Source organism: Pygocentrus nattereri, chromosome 23 (genome assembly GCF_015220715.1).
Source record: "Pygocentrus nattereri isolate fPygNat1 chromosome 23, fPygNat1.pri, whole genome shotgun sequence".
NCBI classification, from domain to species: Eukaryota; Metazoa; Chordata; class Actinopteri; order Characiformes; family Serrasalmidae; genus Pygocentrus; species Pygocentrus nattereri.
Genome location: NC_051233.1, coordinates 12416565 through 12428991, shown reverse-complemented (window position 1 = coordinate 12428991; position 12427 = coordinate 12416565). Strand labels below are relative to the sequence as shown.

At 38.8% G+C, this 12427-nt stretch overlaps 1 protein-coding gene across 1 annotated transcript in view; it reads right to left on the bottom strand.

Annotated features, from left to right (window-relative positions):
• abcg4a (ATP-binding cassette, sub-family G (WHITE), member 4a) overlaps positions 1-10621 on the bottom strand; it is a 55396-nt gene extending 44775 nt beyond the window's left edge. The window contains exon 1 of the mRNA XM_017701744.2: positions 9908-10621. The gene's annotated coding sequence lies outside the window, so the exon portion shown is untranslated. The remainder of the gene's footprint in view (positions 1-9907) is intronic.
• Between the last annotated feature and the right edge of the window lie 1806 nt (positions 10622-12427).

Sequence of the window (12427 nt, the reverse complement as noted above, 5' to 3'; positions counted from 1 at the left end):
TAATGCTAAGTCTCAAACACAAAAGGTGCTAATTATGATGGCTATTGGCTCTCAGATTGGCAGCATTTGGGGCACAAAACTGATGTATGTGAAGCGAGAAGCACCGAATTTGATCTCACAGAAGAATGTGTAAGAGTGAGACAGCCACAAGAACCTTGGGCTTTGTTTGGTTTGATCTCATGAAATGATCACTATTTCAAATAGACCAGACTGGATACAGAAATTTCCAATACCAATTTAAAGGGGCTAAAAAATTCCAATAACTGATAACTGATAATATCGACTGATATAATTTATTTTTACAATACTGTGAAAGCTTCTTACAGACCTAAGCACACTGATCAGCACATTGTTTATTCTGGTTATGTATGTATATGTATTGGGAAAGTTAGTAATGCTTAGTAAGTTGTGTAATGCTTAAAAAAGAGTCTTTCAGAAGTAAAGATGAGGAAGTGTTCATCACTGTGAAAAACTGCTTGAACAAATAGTGCAATAATTCAAGAATAACATTTCTCAACATAAAATAGCAAAAAACTTTTGCCTTTCATCACCTACAGTACATAATATCATTAAAAGATTCAGATAATCTGGAGGAATCTCTGTATGCAAGGGAGAAGGCCAAAAACCAGTATTTGCTGGCCTTGATCTTTGGGTCCTCAGGCGGCACTGCATTAAAAACAGGGACGATTCTGTAGCGTAAATCACTGCATGGGCTCAGAAACACTTCTGAAAACCACTGTCTGTGAAAACAGCTTGTCGCTGTGTCCACAAAATGCAGGATTAAACTCTTAAATGCAAAGAAGAAATCATAAATAAACAGGATCCAGAAACGCTGCCAACTTCTCTGGGCCTGAGCTCTTTTAAACTAGACTGAGGCAAAGTAGAAAAGTGTCCTGTGGTCTGACGAATCAACATTTGAACTGTGCATTAGTGTGCATGGCATGTGTGACATGCTCATCTGTGAAGGCATCATTAATGCTGAATGACATATGTTTTGGCAACATATGCTGCCGTCCAGATGACGTCTTTTCAGGTAAAGCTTTGATTATTTCAAACAATGTCAAATCACATTTTGCATGTATCACAACATCATGGTTGCATATTAAAAGAGGCTATGTGCTAAACTGACCACCACTGAAAACATTTGGCACTTTATAAAATGAAATATAAGACAAAGACCTCAAACTGATGAGCAGCTGAAATCCTGTATCAAACAAGAACGACAAATCATCCCTTTGAAAACAACAACAATTGGTCTCCTCAGTTCCCAAATGCTTAAAGAGTATTGTTAAAAGAAGAGGTAATGAAACACAGTGGTAAACATGCCCCCATCCATCCATCATCTTCCTCTTCTCCGGGGGCCCCCATCCCAACTTTTATATTATATATAGGATAAATGCAAATTGACATAAACATAGTAAAAATTTATACAAAGTGACATCCCAGAGTGAGCTAACAACTTAATATAAAGAAGACATCATTTCACAGACAGTGTTGTATGTATGTGAGGAGATGGCAAAAGAAAAAGAACAATTATGGCTACAAAACACAAAAGAACAACATACTTAATTTGAGACACTTCATTTGAGTCTCAGGCAGTTACTTTTGCTCCAGGTCTGAGTCTTAGTGACTGTGTTCTTCAATATTACTCCTACTCAGCTAATCCTAATTTGATAATACTGTGCGACCTCATTGGCTTAATGCAGACTAAACTGGATGTGACTGAATGCATGGGACAATGTCAACAGCAGAAATGCTTAAATGGTCTCTACAAAAAAAGATCGTAGTGTTATATAAAGGAAAGTGAAGGATAATTCTCTCCACTGGTACTTAATACTTCAAAGTCCTCTACATTCTTAAAGGGTTTTTTGAGAGATGCTCAGAAGAACCACTTCTGCTTCCCTAAAGAACCATGTTTGAAAAAGAGATTTCTGAGTATGAAGATACATGACACAATGTAAAGGCTGTGTTCCACATAAAGATACATTCATTTGCAAAAACAGATCTCCATTTTAATGATAAATAAATGATAAATCCTATTTGTTTATTGTGGATTTCAGTTAATATAAATTTTGATTTAATAAAATAACAATAAAATACAGGTAACTTAAATTTTCTTTTTTTGTTGTTTTGTTTTTTGCCAAAAGCAGATGACTCCAATGGTCATTTTGTGCTTCAAAGTTAAACAAATCCATGTAGTGGACCCAATTTCTGCAATATTTAACATTTTTTACATAAGACAAGCAGGTAAATTGCTAAACATTGCAAAAAAAAATCCCCTTAATGGACAATATTAAAAATCCATGGTCACACCTCGGAAAATCTTAAGGGTGAATCTTAAACGGCTCACTGCTCCCTGTACACCCAAATACTGCACTTTGTGTCCAGTGTAGAATTATGCACACATGGCTGAATCCAAAGTCACTAGAGGTTCATGGAAGGGGGGGGGCTAAGCCTGTACTAGGGGGCTCTGGGGGCATTGTCCCCAGGTGTCCCTCATAATCTGCAAGGTCCTAAATATATTATTCAGTTCAGTCTCAGTTGGTGCAATCACAAAAAGTGTGATTTTGCTCTGTGGGACTGTCTTATAAGCTAGGTGGCAGAATTTCTGGTTTTAGTGACATTTTCAAAAACTCAAGTAAATAACTGGAAATCAATCGATTAATTTTTTTGAGCTGCTACCTCTAAATTTCCATCTACATGCTAAATGACTGAGGGATATAAAATTGCAATGATCAGTATGGTCAAAGTGCATTATGTTTAACCTTAACTGACATTAACTTACTGTAAACAACAATATATGGCAAATACTGGTGACACGGTTTCCAAATACATAAAAACAATAAATAAATAAAGTTGTAGATTATACTATTTCTATGTTTCCCATTCATTACACTCTCAGTACCTGAGTGAACTTCTCTCTTACTATGAACCATCGCTCCTACTTAGATCACAAGCTGCTGGCTTACTATTAGTACCTAGAATTAATACAGTTACATCGGGAGGAAGAGCTTTCTCATACAAAGCCCCCCAGCTTTGGAATAATCTTCTTGTCAGTGTTTGGGACTCAGACACAGTCTCAGTCTTTAAGTCTAGGCTAAAAACGTACTTGTTTAGTCAAGCCTTTGGTAATTAGTTTTCCCTGTCAGATAAAAGGTGCAGATATGGGGGTTCATGGTCATAGAGTATTACGGTAAAATTTGAATGCTGGTGCTGTCATCCCGCTTCACTCAAATTTGCTGACGGTAGAGGGGAGGGGTGCTGACATCTCAGGGAACCCTCATGTCTCTGTTACCGTCTGGTTTCTCCATTTTAGTAAAGGGCTGTAATAACTAGACCTGATGGAGTCTCTGCTGCTCTGTTAATACTGTAATCTGTGATCAGTCACTCTTTACAGAACTAACTCTCTGTGTGTTTTAATCTAAATAATCGTTGCTCCACCTATTTTCCCCGTTTGTACTATGATACTTTACACTAACAATGTTTGCTATCCGGTGCCAACCAGAGGAGAATGGGTACACCTTCTGAGTCTTGGTTCCTCTCAAGGTTTCTTTTTTTTGCTCTTATGCTCCTTGCCACTGTCGCCACTGGCAACACTCATTCTGGTAAAGCTGCTTTGTGACATCACCTGTTGTAAAAGGCGCTATATAAATAAACTTTGCTTGCTTGCTCAAAATGTTAGATTAAAATCATTGGTTTGTCAGCTAGCTAGCTAACGTTACTGTTAACTTAACCTAATTTCTTTGTCTCAAATAAACTCAAAGTTAGATAGTTAGCAAACAAGTAACCAAGAAAAAACTCAATAAACAGCTACACTGACCATAATTTACCACACACCCATATTCATCCTCAGCTTCAGCAGTTACCAATTACTTTGCCTATCACAATAGTCTCTAAGATCTACTTTTTATTATAATTATTATTATTCAGCTATGAGAGCTGAATAGGTGTTGGTGATGAATGTATATTCAGACCTGTGCCATCCTGATCATCTAGAAGGTGATGAAAAAGTTTTGAATTAATCCACAATCCTGTGCAAATGTCAGAGAGCATATATAATTATTTATATATTTATATATATATATATATATATATATATATATATATATATATATATATATATATAATGTATTTTCTAGTCAAACTGGCCAGTTAAGTACAAGGGCATATAATATCTGTTTTTACCTCTTACTTTAACATTCAGTGGCTAACAGATTTCCTTTGTTTGATAATTGTAAATTAACAGAATAAATACATGAATGTTCTAAATTGGTCTACATTTATATTTTGTCTGACAAACAAGAACATCCTGTAAAGCCACCATATTTCTGAATGTATGAAATATATAAAGTGTACTCCTCCTTAAATTTTCCACGGTGCTGCTCAACTTCTTTGTCTTTTTTGTTGCAAGCAAAACAGATGCTACCAGGTAGCGTAAGCCAATAGTCTGACAGACCTAGCAACAGTAAACAAGAAGAGGGGTGAGGGGGCAGGACTTCTTAGAACTTTGCAAATGGTCGATTAAGGCCCAAACACTAAAACCCCACCATATGTGCTCCTATACTATGAAAAACAAACCTGAATTGATTTGCATCAGATCTCATTCGCAAGTGCTAGCACAACCATATGTCAATGCCAGTTACCCAGTTGAATTCAAGTACTGTGTATGCTTGTCAAACAAAATTAAGTAAAATTATCAGATTACTTGACATTTTTCAAACATTGCAAGAAAAAAAAACATCTACCCATATAGACGCTTCTCCGATTGATCAATCTGCAATTAGCATTTAGAGTTGCGGTCTTAGCTTTTCGACTGAAGAACACATCAGACAAGTGAGAGCTCATTTCCTCTGCTGCCGAGAGATGAACGGTATGTTATAGTGCGTTGGTCGTAATTCCAGGAGCGTTGCGTGAAAAGCGAGGATCCGATTACAGCCTCACATCCTCATAGTGCTGATTCACAACAACTTTATAGAGAACATAGAATGCCTATACACCCAGATGAGAGCACAGCAGGAAGACACTGCAGAAAAGGTCACAAACGTGACATGAAAATAAGGCATGGGCCATCACCAGAAAAGCACAAAACCCACAGCTCTTCGGTTCTCAGGCAATTCTCTTTTCACATAGCTTCCAGAGTAAAAACAATGAAGCAACCACATAGGATCAGACCACATATTCCATCTCATGGCAAAAGGAAAACAAAGGCAGAAGCAGTACTGGGGAAAACACTATTGACCGCACTGAAGAGGCCACAGCATCAAATGTGTTATAGTGATGCGCATCGATAGCAATGCACTTAGGCCTCAACACAGTCTAAAGCAGTTCCTGCAATTGTGCTAAAGAGCACCTCAACTCTTTTGCTCTGAAGAGTGCATATAAAAGACACTGCCAGCTAGCACCGATTAAAGCACTGATTAGCCAGACTACAACATTCAAGATATCAAGAAGACTACAAAATGACGTAAGACTCTCACTAGAGGTGTGCAGTAAGATGATATTTTATTGATACTGTGATCAACAGTATGCTTTTCTGGGCATATTGTGGACCAACTGCATGTTTCATTAAAGTACAATTAGTCCTGTTTAATTGGATTTAGTGCAGTACAATATGTACAATGTTAAATGGAAATCATTGTACTTACAGTGCATTGTATTAAACTATTGTGAAATGTATTATGTACCATGGAAATGTCTAAGAGAATTGTGATATAATACTTGTGCTTTATCACCCACTCCTAACTCACCTACAACCCAAGGGCCGGATTCCCAAAACATATAGGACATCCATAATCTGCTAGGACAATCATATTTCCCAAATCGCTCTCATAACTGGCTGCTTAAGAGATTCTAGGCACCATATTGTCACACGTCCATCTTATCTGGGGGGTAAATGTGCTAAAATCTAGCGCCGCCTCAGAACAGTCCTATCATGGTAGACCACATGTTTATGAGCGCTAAATGAAGCAGCATGAAATTCACCAGAGATATGAGTGTTTTCAGTGCATGCAAGTATTTTACGGTTACTGTTTGTGTAAATCACAAAATCCACGCTTACCTTACTTTAATCACCATCTTATTGCCTACAACATGGCACCATTTTGAAGCATGTGACAAACTCACAGCAAGGGCTAACTTGGCTTAAGTACCAACATCGTACTGCAGGGTTAGTTGTTACAACTAAGCCACCTTTAGTACACAAACACAAATAAGGTAAACTGTATCTTTTTGTTCAACGTGTTTACACAGATTTTAAAATGAAAACGAGAAACAAATCTGAAAACAGGGATTTTCTTCTACTTTATTAGTATCTTAGTATTAGTATGCAATGTGATTATTGTCGTGATTATTATAACCTCCAGCAGCTCAGAGCCTTCGTCACTGGTTCCACAACACTGGATGATCTTCGAAATCGCATTGAAAGAGCCTTGAGTACAGTGACACCCGACATGCTCAATCGAGTAGGGGATAAATTGACTATGGCATTGATGTTGTGCGTACAGCTGGAGGAGGTTCATATTGAGCACTTGTAAAATTACATAATAAACTTTATGCTCAATTAAACCTTTTATAATTTACTGCATTGTTCTGTAATAATTTACAAGTGAAATAAATCATGTTGAAATCAGATTAATCTTTTTGAAGCACCCTGTATAATGCAGTGTGGTTGGAAAATATATTTGTTTCTTACAACATAGAAATATATTGAATTAGCGTTGTTTGCACTAATTCATCAGACTTATCTAGCAAGCGTTACAACTAACCCTCTGTCTGTTACAATAGTCATCCATTTCAGTGGAAGTGTAAATAAATGGTAGATGCTAGAAACAAAGTTCAAGTGCTTGTATGTAGCAGAGATGTATATGCTGCTTGTATTAAAACATTTCAAAAATTATTTCACAAAAAACAAGACGTGTTAGGTTGTGCCACGCTCTCCCCAGCACTGATGTGCACCTTCCCTTTAAATGTTAGCATGTATTTCAGCATTTTAGCAATTAGTATCTTAGTATGTATCATGTCCTATTCCTCCTTTGAGAAGAAGGGTCATAGGATAAAAGGGCCATAAGCTTACCAGGATAGCTGTTGTTAGCAGCTTTCATGAAGTTTTGAGAATCTGGCCCCAGGCCAAGAACTTGAAGATGTTCTTATTTCTTAAGAGACAAGCACTTAAAGCCAATGTGAATCAGAAAAGATAACATGATGTATTTTCAAGTGAAACAGTATTAGGGAGGTTATCAGGCTAGCTCAGCATTTTCACATGAAGGTTGTTTGAGTAGTAGGTAACACATCATATTACTGGCTAATATACTGTAGCGGCCACCATTATTAAAGAAGACATGGTGCATGGAGACATAGTCAAGATGTTTTTAAGGCAGGCAAAAGGAAGACTTACTTACTGACTGACTTAAAACACTGATTTAAAGAGACTATTGTGCACTAACCCTTCAAGGACTAAAATCCTCATTCTAACACATGCTAATCCCATTGGTGCTGAATAGGGCTCTTATAGCCATGTTTTTTCAGAGAGATTGGCTGGCTGGTTGACTCACATGACAGTTCAGGTTTTAGGCTCTATACAAAGACAGGCGGTGCTTCATGCAATCTGTAACTGAGCAAAACAAAAGCCATGTCGCTCTTGAGCTTATAGTGTCAGCCATGCTGGTGCATCTAACCGAAAAACAGACTCTAACTCTAGCAGACTCTAGCAGGCCACCAATCATCTGGGTGAATTCATACGTGAAACACAAGCAATAAATCCACCAATAAATCCACCTGCCCAGCTACCGACAGCATGATATGCCTTTAAGATTCATAGTGCAGTGTGTGTTTGTGAATCCCAGGTGAGAGTGGTAGGGGAAGTTCAAGTTGAGGGACTGTATTGATTGACCTGCCATTAGAGGGCTTCCATTACTGCTAAGCCACGTTTTCCCACACTGCAGGTAGTCAGATGCAGGCAGGGTGCTTACCGCTCAGCCTCTTACAGTGGGATGGAGAGCTACTAGAGCCTACGCTGAACCATCAATATGGGCATTCAAACACAGCCTTATGTGGCACATATAGGCATAAAACAGATTCAGTCTCATTCCTCATCTAACCTGCTGTGTCAAAACCATGCCATTTGAGTGGCTCTTTTTAGGTTCGCTTTAGTGTAACCTTGTTACCAGTATTGGTAGTCTACAGAAATAATGATGATTCACTACAACCTTCATCTGGGTGCCCTGTAGAGCTTGTTTAGAGAGCATCTACAAGTGTCTCTACACAAGGACACACAGCAAAATCACCAGCGTGTGTATCTTGGACACGAACACTGGAATCATTTAAACACTGTCAGCTGGTTTTACAGCTAGTCTTGGACTACACTGCAGTGCAAATGGTGTTTCATCCTTTTCGCTCTTAGTCTAGATTTTTGGTTAATCTGAGTCTGAGAAACCAGCCCTACAGGTGTTAATTTAACATCCCAAGAGTAAATCACACTCTAGATGTTCATTATAGTTAATTTTAGGAATCTAGGAGTCATTTCAGCTGTATATGTGTTGATTTAAGACTGTAAGAGTCAACCTTAACACCATAAATGTTAATTTAATACTATACATCCTAATCCAACACGGTTGACACTGAATTAACACTGTAAGAATGTAGGAGCTAAGTAAGACTATACGATCAAGTCCAACACAGCAGGTGTTGATTTACACTGTAAGAATCTAACCAACATTGCAGGTGCTAATTTAATATTGTAAGAGACAACCCAACACTGTAGGTATTATGTTATGACTGTACATCCTAATCCAACACTGTAGGTGCTGAATTGACACTTTAAGAAACAACCCAACAACGTGGATGTTAATTCTAACAATGTAAGGGGTAATCTAACAGCATAGGTGTTAAACTAAAGCTGCAGGTGTTGATTTATGACTGTTAAAGTCCAACCAACAGTGTAGGTGTTACTTTGAGACTGTAAGAGTCAATCCCACACTGAAGGTGATTGTTGAATTAACACTGTTACCCACGACCTAACAATGCGTGTGTAAATTTAAGACTGTAAAACTCAAACCAACAACACAGCTGTTGAATTAACACTGTAAGAAACAATCCACCAACATAGGTGCTAATTTAAGACTAGAAGAATCAATCAAATACCGTAGGTTTGGAATTATTACTGGAAAAGTAAATTCAACAGAGCGGGAGTTCATTTAAGATTATCAGACACAATCCAATGATGTAAGTGTTCATTTAAGACTATAAAGGTCAATCTGTACAATGCTGGTGTTAATTTAAGACCGTACGACTCAATCAAACAACACAGGTGTTAAATTAAACACTGTAGGTATTAATGTATGACTGTGAAGTCCATCCAACAGTGTAGGTGTTACTTTAAGATTGTGAGAGTCACTAAAAACTGAGGGTGTTCTTTTAAAACTGGAAGAAACAACCCAACAATGCAGATGTTGAATTAACACTGTAAGAGTAAATTTAACAATGTAGGTGTTAACTGAAGGCTGTTAGACACAGTTGAATGACATTTGTGCCGACTAAACACTGTAAAAGACAATCTGAACAATGTGGGTGTTCATTTAAGACTAAGCCCAACGATACAGGTGTTGGATTAACGCTAAGAAACACTCTAACAATCTAACAATGTGGGCGTTAGTTTCAGATTGTGAGACTCAGTCTAATGATGCATGTATTGAATTAGCTCTGTATGAAACAATAATGTAGATGCTATTTTTTTGAGACTGTACGACTGACTATAGCAGTGTTGGGATTAATTTAGCACTGCAAGAGCCAATCTAATATGACAGGTGTTCATATAACACTGTCAGTTCAACACTAGGTATTAATTCAAAACTGGGCTTTTTTCTTTACAGGCACCAGAACAAGCACATAGTGATGGAGTGCTGAAACCTACTTTGTCTTATTTTGGTCAAATCCAGATGAGTCTGCTCGTCTCCAGCGGCTGATGCTGTTGTTTATGGAGATATCCGGTTCATGCCCAATTGCAGCACGTAGCCTAGGTAGACGCCTATGCAACAGGAGAGGAACCCTCAGCAGTCCCGTCCAGAGAAAAGCAGCGAGCATCAGAGTTCGCAGAGCAGGCTCCGTTCAGCGCACGCACACTCACACACACGGACACGGGCACGGGCAGGGCCTTCTTCTCCTCCACCACAGCCCACAGCTCCACTCCAGCCTTCATTTTACCCCTCCGCACCGCAGCGCTCCCCATCCAAACCCGGGCATGACAGTTATGAATAATTAAGCAGATGCAGCAGCATCCTTCTCCATCGCCACGCTCTGGGGTCCCGCGCGGGGTTTCAGACGCTCGCTCCCGATACCGGACAGTCCAGCGTGCGCTAAACCGAGAGGCCTCGCGTGCACTCCCGATTCACCTCCCCGTTATAGCGCGCTGCTTCCCTCCTCCGCTGCTCCGGACGGTGTGCGCGCGCGTGCGTGCGAGTGTAGACTAACCGCAGCAGTTCGCTGGCGCGCGCAGTGGCGTTTTCCCTCCGGTCACTTCCGTTCCGACTGAAGCCGAACAGCGAGGTCCTGAACACGGACACTAATCACACCAGTCTGCATACGATTACAGTCTTCGGAGAGGTGGTTCTTAAAGGTTCTTTAGTGAAGGGAACGGTTCTAATAAGGTCTACAGAGAACCATTTCATTCTTAAGTGGTGCTTTGCGTGGTAAAATGGTTCCTCAGATTGATGGAGACTGTGTGGTCTGAGGTTCTATAAAGATCCCAAGGTTCTATTTAGAACCGCAAGTTCTATAAAGAACCATTCCATGCTTAACTTTTGCATTAAAGAGTGAAAGCGTTCCTCAGATGGATGCAGACTGTGTTGTATATGGTTCTAGAAATTTTACCCATGAGTTCTATGTTAAACCATTTCATGCTTAAATGGTTCTTTGCATGGTGAAAGTGTTCCTCAGCTTGGTGGAAAATGTGTTGTGTAAGGTTCTATAAAGTACTCGCCATTCTATTTAGAACCATGAGTTCTATAAAGAACCATTTCATGCTGAAGTAGTGCTTTGCATGGTGAAATGGTTCCTCAGATTGATGGAGACTGTGTTGTCTGAGGTTCTAAAAGGAACCCAAGGTTCTATTTAGAACCGTGAGTTCTGCAAAGAACCATTTCATGCTTAAGTGGTGTTTTGCATAGTGAAATGGATCTTCAGACTGTGTTGTATATGGTTCTATAAATTTACAACCATGAGTTCTATATTGAACCGTTCCATCCTTAAATGGTTCTTTGCGTGATGCAATGGTTCTTCAGATTGTGTAGTAGCATATTTATATATGGTTCTAAATAGAACCTTTTTGAAAGAGGTTATTGGTTCTACTGAGTCATTTTCAAGAAAGTCTATAGAACCATATACTACATGTTCTCCTTTAAACTGAAGAACCATTCCATCATGCAAAGAATCACTTAAGCATGAAATGATTGTACATACAACTCATGGTTCTTGTGATGGTCCGGGCAGCTCTGTCACAGTTCTAAATAGAACAACTGCCTTCACTGAAGAACCATCTGTTGTAAACATGCCTCTTAGCATCCTAGAGTGGTGCTGCAGTCACTCACTAGGTTTAAAAAATAGAAACCCCCTTCTGATGACACACCTAGAAGGTGGGAGGAACTTTCAACTGAGGAAAAACAACTGTTTGGACACTCGAGGGCAGAAAGTGTCATAATGTTCCTAAAGGAAGTCAAATATCAAGCTAGTATTTATTAGCCTCCACATCACAGCCGAGTTTTTATTGCCATGGTGGAGATTCCCAATAGTTTTGTCCTGTTTTTGCGTAGTGCATGCTGGGTGTTGTAGTGAAAAAGCATTAAAACAATGTATAACACCTGGAATTGTGTTCTCAATATAAATAAGTGTGACTGAGATGCGTGCTCAGTACTCAGTTTTTATTGTAGTTGGTGTGGCTGCTTTTTTAAAATGAAACTCTCCTGGGAGGCATGACACAAATTCCTATTGTGAAGTATTAAATCTTGTTGCCTTTTTCCTGTTTTATTCTGTCCCAACTGGCTGTGTTATTTTTTTTTTTCAGTTAAACATACAATTTGACACGGGGTGCTCAAACTTTTGCATACTGTAACAATGACTGTACGATTGATTTGTTTGGGCTGGAATGCTCTCTTTAATCATCCTATCAAGTGAAAATACATAAAAATGTTAATTACCTAGCTACTTCAAAACCAAATAAAAATGAAGGGAAGGCTAATATTAGCCCTGCTGAGGAAAACCCATAGAAACCATTAAATGTATCTGTTGGCTCAAGCTGGTTTTATAATGTATATTGGCTTTTAAAATGGGTCGATATTACAGTATAAAAGATCCTAATGGTTGAACAGGTGACTAGTGATTCTAAATGCACTGGATCATTCCACAGTCAGCGTCCTCTTTTTATCTACCCATAAGAGTC